The sequence below is a fragment of the Chlorocebus sabaeus genome, chromosome 1 (assembly GCF_047675955.1).
Source record: "Chlorocebus sabaeus isolate Y175 chromosome 1, mChlSab1.0.hap1, whole genome shotgun sequence".
In the NCBI taxonomy this organism is placed as follows: Eukaryota; Metazoa; Chordata; class Mammalia; order Primates; family Cercopithecidae; genus Chlorocebus; species Chlorocebus sabaeus.
This window is the reverse complement of record NC_132904.1, coordinates 85,150,277-85,165,507: the sequence shown is the minus strand read 5'-3', so window position 1 is coordinate 85,165,507 and position 15,231 is coordinate 85,150,277. Positions and strand designations below refer to the sequence as shown.

General features: G+C 37.4%; 1 protein-coding gene and 1 pseudogene across 4 annotated transcripts in view; both read left to right on the top strand.

Moving 5' to 3' along the window:
* The window catches only part of GRM5 (glutamate metabotropic receptor 5), a 564,924-nt gene that overhangs the window by 447,675 nt on the left and 102,018 nt on the right, over positions 1-15,231 (top strand). The gene's annotated exons all lie outside the window — the stretch shown is intronic.
* On the top strand, positions 1,398-2,425 carry LOC103248192 (small ribosomal subunit protein uS2-like; annotated as a pseudogene).

The window sequence follows — 15,231 nt, the reverse complement described above, 5'->3', positions numbered from 1 at the left end:
AAAAATGATTCAATATTAAACATTTTATACAGATCTACTTCCTACCCTAATCAAATCTCTTGTATTAGAGATGATGATTAATCTCCCACGTGTGCAATTTGTGAACTCTGCATTTTCTGGTTCAATTCTTTGTAGAAGGTTTACATACTGCAATGTAATTCGTTTTTGCAATTTTCTACTTCATTTCAATTACAGTGCTTATTATAAGAGATGGAATTCTCATTTAGCATGCTCATTATTTTTAATTAGAAATAAAATCTTAAAGGAACTTACATTTTTTGCATCTCATTGTCAGAAGCATAAACTCTAGAACACTGTGTGAATAAATAAGCACAGTAATTCTCAAATTTTCAAAGATGGAGTGTGTTAATTATAGAAATATACTAATAGTGATCTTGTGCATATAAATTGTACTAGATGTATAATAACAACAGCAAGTTTCTAATTATTTGGTACCTGTTGTGGGGTCATAACTTCCATATGTATTATCTATAATTCTCACAACTCTAAAAGAAAGTAGTATTTTCCTTCTTTTCAAAGTGAGGGAGCCCTGAAAAAAGAATCATTTTCAATTCTACCTGGGAAACGCTATCAAGGATTCATCGTAGTGACCACTAGATTGTGTTTTAATGTATGACAAAAAGCTAATTGGACAAAAATGGGAAAGCCACATCTTCAGGAAACATTACAAAACACAGTTTAAATATAACTCATGGAAAAGAATGGTGGCGATGAAGATAGACAGGGCCAAGTGGGAAAAGTCTGGTCTAGGAGTTTGGTCTTAGTATAGTAAGAAGACTTTAATGCTATGGTTTTTGCCACACAATCTTTTAAATAATATCATAACCATTAGCCTTCATGCCCCTGTGGAATTCTCCTTTCATTTACATACCATATGGAAGTTCTGCAAAATACTGTAATGTGAATGAGAGATATGGTATCTAAAATAACATAGTCATCAGAGGGCTGCCAACCGGCTGTTCATGGTGAATCATTTAAATTTAAAATTTGGTGTTCTGCACGTAGAAGTGTGCAATCCCTGTTGAATTTTTGAAGCTCCCTGAAGAAGCCTCATCTTTCTGCAGCTGCTGTGTTCATTTGCATTTCAATATGAGCATTCAGAGGTCAACTGCCTGTATTTCGGGCACAATTATAAACTGGAGATGCTGCAAATATTCGGAACTGGTGTCTCTACAGGCATGTGGATACAGCTCTGGGTTTCCAGTATTGCCACGCTGCCTGACAAAGAATAGGCAGTATAGTGTTAGGCACAGGATGAATGATTTATGTGATGTCATCAGTTACTCCAGCCCTTTCATAGAATATTTTTTCTTCCCTAGAACGCTAGTCATCACCTAAGCCCTAAATCAATAGCTAGTCATTTGTTTTATTAAACTTGATCTGCTTTCCGCGCTACCTACAGAGGGGTCCATACAGCATTGTTCTGGATTCCCATCGTAACTTAAAGGGAAACTTTCACAATGTCCAGAGCCCTTGATGTCCTGCAAATGAAGGAGGAGGATGTTCTTCTTGCGGCAGGAACCCACTTAGGTGGCACTAATCTTGACTTCCAGATGGAACAGTACATCTATAAAAGTGATGGCATCTACATCATAAATCTGAAGAGGACCTGGGAGAAGCTTCTGCTGGCGGCTCATGCCATTGTTGCCATTGAAAACCCTGCTGATGTCAGTGTTATATCCTTCAGGAAAACTGGCCAGAGGGCCGTGCTGAAGTTTGCTGCTGCCACTGGAGCCACTCCAATTGCTGGCCGCTTCACTCCTGGAACCTTCACTAACCAGATCCAGGCAGCCTTCCAGGAGCCACGGCTTCTTGTGGTTACTGACCCCAGGGCTGACCACCAGCCTGTCATGGAGGTATCTTATGTTAACCTACCTACCATTGCTCTATGTAACACAGATTCTGTGCTATGTGGACATTACCATCCCATGCAACAATAAGGGAGCTCACTCAGTGGGTTTGATGTGGTGGATGCTGGCTCGGGAAGTTCTGTGCATGCATGGCACCATTTCCCATGAACACCCATGGGAGGTCATGCCTGATCTCTACTTCTACAGAGATCCTGAAGAGATTGAAAAAGAAGAGCAGGCTGCTGCTGAAAAGGCAGTGACCAAGGAGGAATTTCAGGGTGAATGGACTGCTCCAGCTCCTGAGATCACTACTACTCAGCCTGAGGTTTCAGACTGGTCTGAAGGTGCACAGGTGCCCTCTGTGCCTATTCAGCAGTTCCCTACTGAAGACTGGAGTGCTCAGCCTGCCACAGAAGATTGGTGTGCAGCTCCCATTGCTCAGGCCACTGAATGGGTAGGAGCAACAACTGAATGGTCTTAAGCTGTTCTTGCACGGGCTCTTAAGCAACATGGAAAAATGGTTGATGGAAAATAAACATCAGTTTCTATGCACCTTCATTTCTCTGCTGGGCCCACTTTCTGTTAGATTCCATACAGTAAGTCTATTCCACCTTCAACCATCATAAGTATGATCCACTGTTATATTACTGACAATGTTGAACAGTGTTCTGGGTGCTGGAAATACAATGATAAACAAGATCAATGTGCGTCTGATCCATATAGGGCTGATTTTCTACTCTGAAGTAATCTCTGAATCCCATGATATGTTTAGAGGCTTTTGCACAGAATAGGCATTTAGCAAATGCAAAATGAAGAAATGGATTGCCTAGTCTAAGCCATGGTGTTAAAAACTATGGAAGATCCAAGATAAACATGACAAATGTTAGCCTTCAGGGAGTTCCTACTCTGTGGTGGGCACAGACAAGCACATAGAAAATTCTAATGCATGGCAGAGAGTATTGTGTGTTGTAATAGAGATATAAACACATTTCTGTGGGAGCATATAATGACAAAAGATTAATTCTGGCTTGGAGGGATGTCCTGCCCTTCTGTCACAGCAGAAAAAAAATATGGTATCATCCACTGTGCATAACTGAAATCCATTTGCCATATGCATAAAGAATGAGTAGATTCACAAAATAAATGAGAGTAGGGAGAATTTGATTTACTGCAGTTTTCTTTTTCATTGCAATAATATGTTATCCAATAGTATTTTCCAGATTTTATAATCATCTTCCAAGAAAATACTTGGATCCCTTCCCTTATATCTTCCTTCCTTTTACTATCCTTCCCTTACTAATCGGTACAGAAGAAACTGTGAGGACAATCTGAAAGTATTTTAGTACCTAGAATAAGAACTAACACAAAGAATTAACTCAAGATTTTTTTAAAAAAATAAACTGCTGCTTGTTTTATTACTCTATAGTCTTGAGTTAATTTGCCAAAAGCATTCTTAAACAATGGTTCCTTAGGCTCACATAATGAAAATAACACTATTCAAGAAATTAGGAGGCAAGTATTCTGAGGCTAGCTTCTACTAACTAAAGGTATGACTTTAGGTAAGTCCTCTTGGTCTTATTTTCCTTATCTGTAATATTAGTTTATTGAACCAGATTAGAAGGTCACAATCTTGGATGAGACAGGGTCCAGAGCATTTGCCATGTGAGAAAATGGAGCCAGTGTTGTCACATCTTCTGATTATCAAGAGAATCCACAAAGCTAGATATTAATGTGAAATTTCCATAAAACGGCATTTAGGCCAAATAAAACATATCTAAAGGCCAAATTCAGCCCAAGGGCTTCCTTTCTTCAGCTTGTAGAGTAGATGCTCTCTGAAATCTCTTGTATCTCAGACATTCTTTGATTCTGCACTGTTAAGACAGTCTGATTTTCCTTTGTTTAACAGCTACTAGGCTTCAAAGTTCTGGTTTCCCAGATGAATTAAAGAACATGTTTTGAGGAACTGTAAAGTTAAATTGTAATCACAAATTGGAGAGTTGTAGTTTCTGCTAATCCTCTTGGAGGCTTCTGATTTGTTTAAACAATATGAAAATTAGGAAAGAATGTTAAGTGGTCTAACTCAAGGATCTAGTTTAGAATAAAGAAAAAAAGAAGGAAGAGCAGCCCTTTCCTGCTTCCATTTCCTCTCTACATGCTGCTGTGAGGCCGATCTAGCCAGAGAGTACCTGGTAAGTCTGCTTGGTATAGAACCTCATGGCTAGGTTAATCCTGGCTCACAGCAGACCCTAAAAAATAATCGTTGAACGAAGTAAATACTACTGAATGAAGTCCCATTCTTTGGTGGACTATCATGCCAACTAATTAACATACCTACCATTTACTGGATAAGAAAAGAACTTTGAATAAAACAAAGCATTTTATTATGTGCATTTAAGACTTTAAAGTTTGCCTAATAAGATGAAACTCCTTTGGTCCCCACAAGCTTCTACCACTGAGCTCATACATTATATGGTGAATTTTTTTTTTTGAGGACACAGCTTCATCTTACTTAAGTTTCTGTCAGCAGCATCCAGCACAGTGTCTGACATGCAGTAAGTACTCAATAAATGTCTTTTTAATCAATGACTTAATCTCTGAATGAGTCAACTAATAAATTATTTAATGAGCCGGAATTTCTCTCTAGGGCCAAAGCAGCAAGAACAAAGAATTGAATATAACTCAATGAGTTCTACTAAATCATTAAAGAAAGATGGTATCAACAGTCTGAATTTAGAAATGAAAAGCCAGAAGATTAGTAAAAGTTTCTGGGCTCTTTACATCACTCCCAAATAATTGTATACAGTTGCCATATTCTGGACATTTCAAATATAATGTTATGAAATTTTGGGTGCTATTTAAATCTAATGGAGAATACTGTTTTTTGTTTGTTTTGTTTTGTTTTGTTTTTAAGTATAGGCAAACAACCTCATTAGTCTGTAAGTTCCCACTTACCTACTTACCTTCTTATGCTGCACCTTCAACTCTCAGTTTTCAAAGCCTTTGCAGTGCTATCAAAGTTTATCAAACATATGCCTCATCGAGTTGTCAGTCTTTAGCCCTGGACATTGTTCCATTCCATAGTTTAGTTCTCAAAAGGTTGGTATGCTGACCAGAGTCAAATCAATGCCTGTACAACTTAGGGGGAAACTAAGAATTCATACTCAATGCTATAGAACCACTTTCTTAGCACTCCCCACCTCCCTGCCCTTACTGTCTCCCTGTCCCACTCCAGGTTCCAGCCTCTCCTCCGGCTAGAGATCTGAGACTTTAATTTTTACCTCTGCCTCTCACTTTCTGTTCCTGAGATCACCCTGCCATGGGAACCAAGTGGGGAAAGGCTAGAGAAAGGAACAAACCAACAGAGAATTTCCTCCCCCCCTCCCCACACACACTCTCTTGGGATATAGTTCCTTTGGTCACAGAGAAGGGTTTCCATCCTTAGGGTTAAAAGCATCCACCCAGACACTTTTGCCTTTGCCACCACCACTTGCTATCACCTTGCCAGGGTTACCTGGGAGCTTGAATAGAAGAAAACAAAAAAACAAAAATACAACTTTCTCCACTCTCTCTAATTTTTAGGGTGCCATTTTCTATTCCTCAGATTGGAAATAAAGAACTTTTCTTGGAGCTTTTTCTGCTTGCATCTGGTGCACAGTTTCATGATTTGGCTGCTTTTGAGTCTAAATCTGAAGATATTAGGGGGAAAAAATCCAAGAAACTCATGCATGATTCAGTGATGTTTTGAGTTCTGTTATTTTTCCCCAATCCAGTTATTACTACTTATTTTTCAGAGTTTTCGACTAGCTTCTCCAGCTCCGTCCAGGATTTTTAGCTGTATTCAGTGGGAGAATCAGAGTGTGCTTATTCCATCTTGATTGGACCAAAATTTTTCCCATGTAGTTTTATTAGATGGTGAAAATACATGAGATTGCTTGATGGGATTGTCTGGTCCACCTAACAGATCCTGCTGTAAATTGGCATTGCTATGTTTAGTTTTGTTTAAACAAGTGCTCTTCTACAAAGGAATGCTTTCTGTCTGGTAAACTGACTTGACAATCTGAGAATGAGACTTGTTATTTGATCACACTCCTTGAGGCACCCTGTCATCCCTTTGGCCTCATTCATGTACTTAACATATATTAATAGAGCCAATTGTGTGTCAGGTGCTATGCTAGGCACAAGGACTACATCTGTGAAAAACACAGAATCCTTGTCTCTAGGGAGCCCACAGTGTCCTGGAAATCAGTGATAGATCACCACCAATGTTACAAGACAGCAAAACTGAGCCTTAGATCCAGGTTAGAGATAGTTATGTAAACAGGCAATTTTTGTATTGAATGTTTAATATGTGATAAAAGTCAGTACCGGTATTATAGGGAAACAGAACAGAATCATAATTATGTATTAGTGATTTCTCACTTCTCAATTAATGACACTCTAATCTGTCTACTTACTTAACTGAATACTTGGACGCATCCTTCATTATTTTTCCTAACACTCCACATCCTATCTTTTAGTACATTCTATTCTCTATGCTTTCAAAATATATTCAGAATCCTGCCCTAGACCAAGCTACCATAATCTCTTAGCATTCTGTCACAGTATTTCCTGCGTTTCCCCATTTTCCCACTCTTGTTCTATTTTCCATGCAGCAAAGTAAAAAAAAAAATATTAATGAAAATCAGATAGTAATGTTTTTCTGGTAAAAAAAAAAAAAAAAAACACTCCAAAGCACTACCTCATCCAACCCCTTTCTCTCTTGCCTCATATCCTACTTCTCTTCCCCTTATTATGCTTCAGCATTTCTTTTATTCCTCAAAGAACATATTAGGCATATTTGCACTGGCTAATGCCTCTGGCAACATACTTTTCCCAGATCTTTATATTTTGAATGTGAAGAAATAAATCATATTATTATTAACAAAACTTGGGTCAGGGATGAGGTAACATAAATCAATTTATTTTATCAAATGCTTTGTTAGTATAAACTTGTTTAAGTATCATCTAAATTTGCTAGATACTATTTTTAAAACCATCTTTTTCAGGCACAGAGAGGTTAACTAACTTGCTAGTAACAGTGAACAGAAGAAAATGGCAGAACTATGATTATAACCTTCTGTCTACTTCCAGAATCTGTGCTCTTATATGCTATGCTCTGCTGTTCTTAATAGTTGAGAGGCATTCTCTACACAAAGTGCGATGTCATCTTGCACATTCACCCCCTTCAGCCTTGTGTGGAATTATGGGGGGAGTGGAGATAGTTGGGGACCTAAACCTACAGAGATAAGAGGCAAGAGAATTCCCCAATTTACCAATATATTCACCACATCTATAATATTGAGACTAACGTATTAACAAATGTCTCTTGTAAATGTGGATACCAACCACCCCTGGCCCCAATTAAAAAAAAAAAAAGCTAAGCTTGCCAGCTATTCACAGTAACTTTGATTTTTTTTTTTTTTTTAAGTTTCTTAATCTATAGTGGAAATAGCCCCTAGCTCATTGAGTTTTATGAGATTAAAGCATTTTGTAAAGTCCTGATTTTGTTAGCACACATTTCAATGGAGCTCTCTCAGCTACCTGAAGGAGGTGAAAGGTCAGCCATGTGCTTCTTTCTCTGGTGGAGGAAGAAGGCTGGAAAGTAGGTGAAATGGCACAGGCAGAATTTAAACTTGGATTTCTATGAACTGAACTCCTGATGCCTCATGAATGCTAAAACAAATTTTGATTTCTTTCTGCAAAATATATAAGCATCAAAATGACTTAATAAGAAATTAATTACAAAAGTTAAACTTCTATTTGTTCTCTTCTGGTATTTTGTTGGTTTTCCAATTATTGTTAATTTTTTATTATTATTTTGATGGGGAGGAATCTGCAATCACTTAGGCCTTTGGGTGATTAGGAAAAAATAGTCACCAGGTACTTCTGCAAGATCCTAATGCCACTCAAATAGGCCAGTTGTTTCCAGATGCTCAATAATAACAAATGATTTAACAAACTGTGAACAAACATGTGCATCCATCAGTTTTTAAGCTCTTGCTTTGATCGGCCCCTTCTGTACATATCTGGGCCCAGGTCTTGCACAGTGCTAGCAGGCATTATCTGAGAGAACAGACGCATGGAACTGTATAGGAAAAATTCAATATTGTTACCATTTGTTTTCCCTAAGTTTATCTCTTATTTAGAATAATTTTTTGAAAGGTGATACAGGGTTTCTTCTTTCCAAAGAATAACAATATAGTATAACAAGAAAACTAGTCATGACATTAGAAGTTTCTGTCTACTTTTGAGTTTTACTCTCAGAAAACTAGTCATGACAGTAGAAGTTTCTGTCTACTTTTGAGTTTTCTAACTTGAGTTTTTGAGTGACCACAGGAAATCGACTTCATTTGTCTACAGCTCAGTTTCTTCATATATACAGTGTGGATAATTTCTGCTGTCCATGTCTATCTTGCAGTGTTGAGGCACATAACAGATAAATGCAAAATTATGCTGAAAAGTGCCAAACAAATGCAAATTGTCAATATTTTCCCCATTCAATTCAATAAACAGTATAGTAACCATGCCCTAAACACTGTGATTTAATTTACAAATTAAAAAGGCTCAAATTTGCCTTTGTGCCAGTTGCTGTCTATTGTGGAAAAGGCATAAATAAAAATCAGAAAAAAAAAGCTAAACAGTGATTGCCTGAGAGTCTAATGGGTATCACATCAGGTGAGACTTTTCACTTACTTTTATACTCTAAAGTCTTGACCAGAAATATATAGTTACTAAAGGTTAGTATGATTTACATTTTGATATAGTTACTACTTATGAAGCATCTTGTTCCAGGCTCTGTGTGAGATACTTATGAGTTTTCTATGACATTTAATTCTCATATCATCCTTGTAAAATGAGGGTCATCATTTAGCAGATGATTAAACTGAATGTTAAGTAACTGAAGTAACCTGTCCAAGTCACAGAGCCAGGAAGACACAGAACAGGATTCAAACATAGATCTCCATACCCTGTTCATAAGAGAGAAAAATAAAAGAATGATACTCAAACCAACACCTTTTATAACAGTCAGAAAAACATGTACTGCTGTACTCTGATAGTGGTTGGGAGGCTGAGTTGCAGAACATGGCTTAGGGTCAAGATAAAGCACCTAAGTGTGGCCTCAGAGATTGCCACTGAATACCCAGTCTTCTGGAAATAGAATCAATCAAGTGAGTAAACTCTTCTTTACTTAGCATGTTAAATAGGGAAAGGTAGGTATAAGACTGACCTAGGAAATGAATGTTTCCAACTCTGCTCCCCTAAAGTAATCCCACAATTCTATAATAAGGAATATAGAGTGTCAGAGAGAGGTCTAGAGAAAATGATCCAGAGTTCAAAGTGCAACTTAATTTTAATATCTGCAATCATGGTGGTCTTCATGAAGGAAGTGTTCTTGGATCCTTTAAAAATGGTTAGCAGCTAATAGCACAATAACAGGATCAAATTCTCACATATCAATTTATATCCTGAGTGTAAATGGGCTAATGTCCCCACTTCAAAGGCATAAAATGGCAAGTTGGATAGAGAAGTAAGACCCAACTGTCTGCTAACTTCAAGAGACCTGTCTCAAGTAAAAAAACCCACAGGCTAAAACTAAAGACATGGAGAAAGATCTATCAGGCAAATGGAAAACAAAAAACTGCAGGGGTAGCTTTTCTTGTATAAAACAGACATTAAACCAACGATAATTTTTAAAAAGACAACATACATATTGTATAATGGTAAGAGTTACAATACAAACAAGAAGACTCAACTATCCTAAATGAATATGTACCCAACATTGGAGTACCCAGATTCATAAAACAGGTTTTTAGATATCTATGAAGAGATTTAGGAAGCTACACAATAATCTTGGGGAACTTCAACACCCGACTGACAATGTCAGATGTATCATCAGGGCATAAAAGTAATGAAGATATGTTGGACTTAAACTCGACACTTGACCAATTGGAGCTAGTTACACATCTACAGAACACTCCATCCAAAACCAACAGAATATATGTTCTTCTCATCTGCACATGGCACATAATTCTAAGATGAGCATGTGCTCAGGAATAAAGCAAGTCCAAGCAAATTCAAAGAAATTGACATCATACCCAACATGCCCTCAGACCACAACAAAATAAAAATTAAAAATCATTACTAAGAAAATCTATCAAAACCATACAGTTACATGGAAATTCAACCATATGCTCCTGAATGACTCTGGGATAAAAAATGAAATTAAAGCAGAAATAAAAAAATTCTTTGAAACTAACGAAAACAGAGGCATAACATACCAAAATCTTTGGGACATAGCTAAAGCATTGTTAGGAGGAAAGTTTATAGCACTAAATACCTACATCAGAAAGTTAGAATCATCTCAAATTAACAACCTAACATCACACCTAGGAAAGGAAGAGGAACTAGAAAAACAAAAGCAAAACAACATCAAAGCTAGGAGAAGCTAAGAAATAATCAAAATCAGAACTGAAATGATTGAAATTGAGATGTGAAAATCCATACAAAACATCGATGAACACAAAAGTTTGTTTTTTGGAAGATTAAAGAAGATTGATAGGCTGCTAGCTGGGTTAGTAAAGAAAAAAAGAGAAGATCCAAATAAACACAATTAGAAATGACAAAGGTGACATTACAACTGACCCCACAGACATACAAAATATCCTCAGAGGCTATTATGAACATCACTATGCACACAAACAAGAAAACCTAGGAGAAATAGGTAAATTTCTGAAAACACCCAGACTCTCAAGATTAAACCAGGAAGAAATGAAAATTCTGAACAGATCAATAACAAATTGTGAAATTGAATCAGAAATAAAAAGCCTACCAGCCGAAAAAAGTCCTGGGCCCAATAGAATCAAAGCCAAATTCTACCAGATGTTCAAAGAAGAGCTAGTATCAGTCCTACTAAAATTATTCCAAAAATACAAGGAGGAGATACGCCTCCCTAACTCATTCTACAAAGCCAGCATCATCCTGATATCAAAGCCTGGCAGAGACACAACAATAAAAGAAAACAACAGGCTCATATTCCTGATAAACATATATGCAAAAATCCTCAGAAAATACTAGCAAACAGAATTCAGAAGCACATGAAAATGTTAATTAACCACCATCAAGTAGGCTTTATTCCTAGGAGTCATGGTTAGTTTAACATATGCAAATCAATAAATGTGATTTACCACAACAACAGAAGTAACAAAAACCACACGATCACCTCAATAAATGCAGAAAAAGCCTTTCCATAAAATTCAACATCACTTCATGTTAAAAACTCTGAACAAGTTAGGCAACAAAGGAACATACATCAAAATAATAAGAGCCATCTATGACAAATCCACAGCCAACATACTGAACAGGCAAAAGCTGAAAGTATTCCCTCTGAGAATTGGAACAAGACAAGAATATCCACTCTCTTCATTTGTATTCAATGTAGTACTGGAAGTCCTAGGCAGAACAATCAGGCAAGAGACAGAAATAAAAGGCATCCAAATAGGAAGAGACGAAGTCAAGCTACTTCTCTTTGCAGACGATATGAATCTATACCAAGAAAACCCCATAGATTGCACCAGAAGGCTTCTAGAACTGATAAACAACTTCAGCAAAGTTTCAGGATACAAAATCAATGTACAAAAATCAGTAGCATTTTTATAAACCAATAATGTCCAAGCTCAGAGCAAAATCAAGAACACAATCTCATTTAAAATAGCCAAAAAAGAAAAAAAGTAATAAGGAATAACTAGGAATACTACTTACCAAGGAAGTGAAAAATCTCTATAAGCATTACAGAACACTGCTGAAAGAAATCAGAGATGACATAAACAAATGGAAAAATATCCTATGCCCATAGTTAGGAAGAATCAATATTGTTAAAATGGCAATACCACTCAAAGTAATTTACAGATACACTGCTATTCCTACCAAACTTTCATTTTTCACAGAATTAGAAAAATTTATCCTAAAATTTATATAGAACCAAAAAGACCTCAAATCAAGCAAAACGAACAAAGCCAGAGGCATCACACTACCCAACTTGAAACTATACTACAAGACTACAGCAACCAAAACAGCATGGTACTGGTAGAAAAACACAAACACATAGGCCAGAGAAACAGAATATAGAACCCAGAAACAAAGCCACATACTTATACTCAACTAATATTCAACAGTCAATAACAACAAACAATGGGGAAAGGACTTCCTATCCAATAAATGGTGTTGGGATCACTGGCTATCTGTGTACAGAAGATTGAAATTAGACTCCTACCAGTCACCATATGCAAAAATTAACTCAAGATGGATTAAAGACTTAAATGTAAGACCTAAAACTCTAAAAACCCTAGAAGAAATCCTAAGAAATACCATCCTGAACATTAGCCTTAGCAAATAATTTATGACTAAATTCCCCAAAGCAATTGCAACAAAAACAAAAATTGATGCATAGGACCTAATTAAGCAAAGGGCTTCTGCACAGCAAAGGAAACTATCAGCGGAGTAAATAGACAACCCACAGAATTGGGGAAAATATTTGTAAACTATGTATCCAACAATGGTCTAATATCCAGAATGTGTAAAGAACTTAAATCAGCAGAAAAAACACAGTCCCATTTAAAAATGGGCAAATAATATGAACAGACATGAATCCCACTACTGAGTGTATATGCAAGGGAAAAACATTCATTCTATGAAAAAGATGCATCCCCTTATATGTTCATCACAATGCTGTTCACAATAGCAAATACATGGAATCAACCATCAGTGGTGGACTGGATAAAGAATATGTGGTACATATACACCATGAAATACTACACAGCCATAAAACAGAATAAAACCATGTCCTTTGCTGCAACATGGATCAAGCTCAAAATTCAAAAACTGAGTGAACTAATGCAGGAATAGAAAACCAAAAACTACGTTCTCATTTATAAGTGAGAGCTAAACATTGAATACACATGGACATAAATACGGAAATAACAGACACTGGAGACTGTTTGAAGAGGAAGGGTGGTAGGGAGCTATGGTTTGGAAGGCTACCTATCAGGTACTATGGTCACTACCTTGGTGACAGGATCATTTATACACCAATCCTCAGCAACACAATTTTCTCATGTAACAAACCTGCACATTTACCCCTGAACCTAAATAAAAGTAGGAGGAAGAAAATGGTTGGAACTAGTGTTAGTATAGGATTAGGGAGAAAAAGTAAAATAGAAGGGTAGTCTAGAGAAGACAGTTTGTTAATTTAATTCATTCACCAAATATTTATTGGTGGCCAAGTGTGTGCCAGACATTGTTCTAGGCACGGAGTAGAGAACAAAAAAGAAAGTATCAGGGCCGGACGCGGTGGCTCATGCCTGTAATCCCAGCACTTTGGGAGGCTAAGGAGGGCCAATCATGAGGTCAGGAGATCAAGACCATCCTGGCTAAAATGGTGAAACCCCGTCTCTACTAAAAATACAAAAAAATTTAGTGGGGCATGGTGGCAGGAGCCCGTAGTCCCAGTGCATGAACCCGGGAGGCAGAGCTTGCAGTGAATCAAGATCGCGCCACTGCACTCCAGCCTGGGTGATGGAGTGAGACTCCATGTCAAAACAAAAACAAAAACAGAAACAAACAAACCAAAAAAACTCCCTGTTTTTGTAGAGCTTATATTTTAGTGAGTAGTGTTTGAGATAGCCAATAAGCAAGATAATAAGATAAATCTATAAAATATGTTAGGTATTGGTAAGGTGAAAATAATGTCACAAAAGAAAATAGGGAGTATTGGTGGGGGGAGGTAGAGATGCAATTTAGACAGGATATCCAGAGAAGGTCTCACAGAGAGGATGATGCCTAAGTAAAGTCATAAATTGGGAAGGAAACATGCTCTGTGACTTGTGAAGCAAGCTCACTATGCACTGGTTACCAACTTGTGTGACAGAACATACTCATATGCAAGTTATGTGAAATGGGTTTATTACTTACAGATAGGCAGTAAAAAACATCAGAAGCCTAGGACTCATTGTGAGCTGCTCCCCCAAGGCTCAGAAAGCTGCCTAGGGTGGATGGAGTCTCAGCTGCATGTAACCCACTTGCATAGCAGACAAGGGACCCTGGAAAGCAGCCTGCACTGGGTGTTATATCCTGGGGTCACATGACTTCCTTTGCTAAATCTTTGAAGGACATTCTGTTCTGGTGAGACTGAAACAGAGCCTAGGCTCTTCTAGCCAGTCTCTCTCTATCTCAGTAAATTACATTATCAGACCATCATACAGTTACTGTTGAGAACTACAAGCAAGAAAGGGAGGAAAACCTGGTCAGTCCAAGGCCATTTGGAGAACTGTCCTGCACAAATCTTGTGGGTAGAGCATTCCAGGTAGAAGACTCAGCAATTACAAGGGCTCAGAGGCAGGGGCATGCCTAGCATATTTGAAGATGTGGGAGAAGGTCAGTGTGTCTAGGGTGGAATAATTTATGGGAAGAATATTAAGAGATTGAGTCAAAGGAAAAGGGGGTGAAATACCACGAGGCAGGCTTCTGTATGTCTTTGAAGGCCATTGTAAGGACTTTGGCTTTTACTTTTAGTAATAAGAAAAAAGTCACTGGGAAGTTTGATCAGAGGATTGTTGTGATCTGACTTCTATTTAGGGGAATTATTATGGCTATTGTGCTAAAAACAGGCTGGAGTGCAAGGAAGATGGGCAAAAGGAGAAAGGAGGAAATCAGTTAGAAGACTATTGCTATAATCTAGACAGGAGAGGATACATACTGAGTCTGGTAGAAGTAGATTAGTGCTAAGTAGTCTAATTCCAGATATATTTTGAAGATAAATAAGAGTTGTGAAGGTATGAAGGAAAAAGAGGAGTCAAAAGTGATTCAAAAGTGTTTGACTTGGCAACTAGAATAATGGAATTTCCAGCAGTGTGAAGTAAAATGTGGAAATATGAATCCAGTCTGTGTGAGGAATGAAATTGTAAGATTTGCCTAGAGCGTAGCCTGGGACCATTGTCTAGTCCTGAGATGGAAGCAGGATTTCCATCTTATATTATGTCAGAATGAACTATGCCAGTTTCTCTAGGGAGACTCTCTACTGGGGAAATTTAAGGTGTCAGTATTTGGGCCAGCAATCAAGATGGAGATAATAGGCCTCTACAATTTGGGAAGCCATAAAGCACCATACTATCTTTGGAGAGTTGTTGTTGTTGTTTGTTGTTGTTGGGGAAAAAAAAAAAAACTTTCTTAAAGGAAACATTTCTTCCAAAATGATAAGCTCTGGCTGTACCTCAGCATTTTCTTTCACCTTTTTTTTTTTTTTTTTTTTTTTTTGGAGACTGACTGA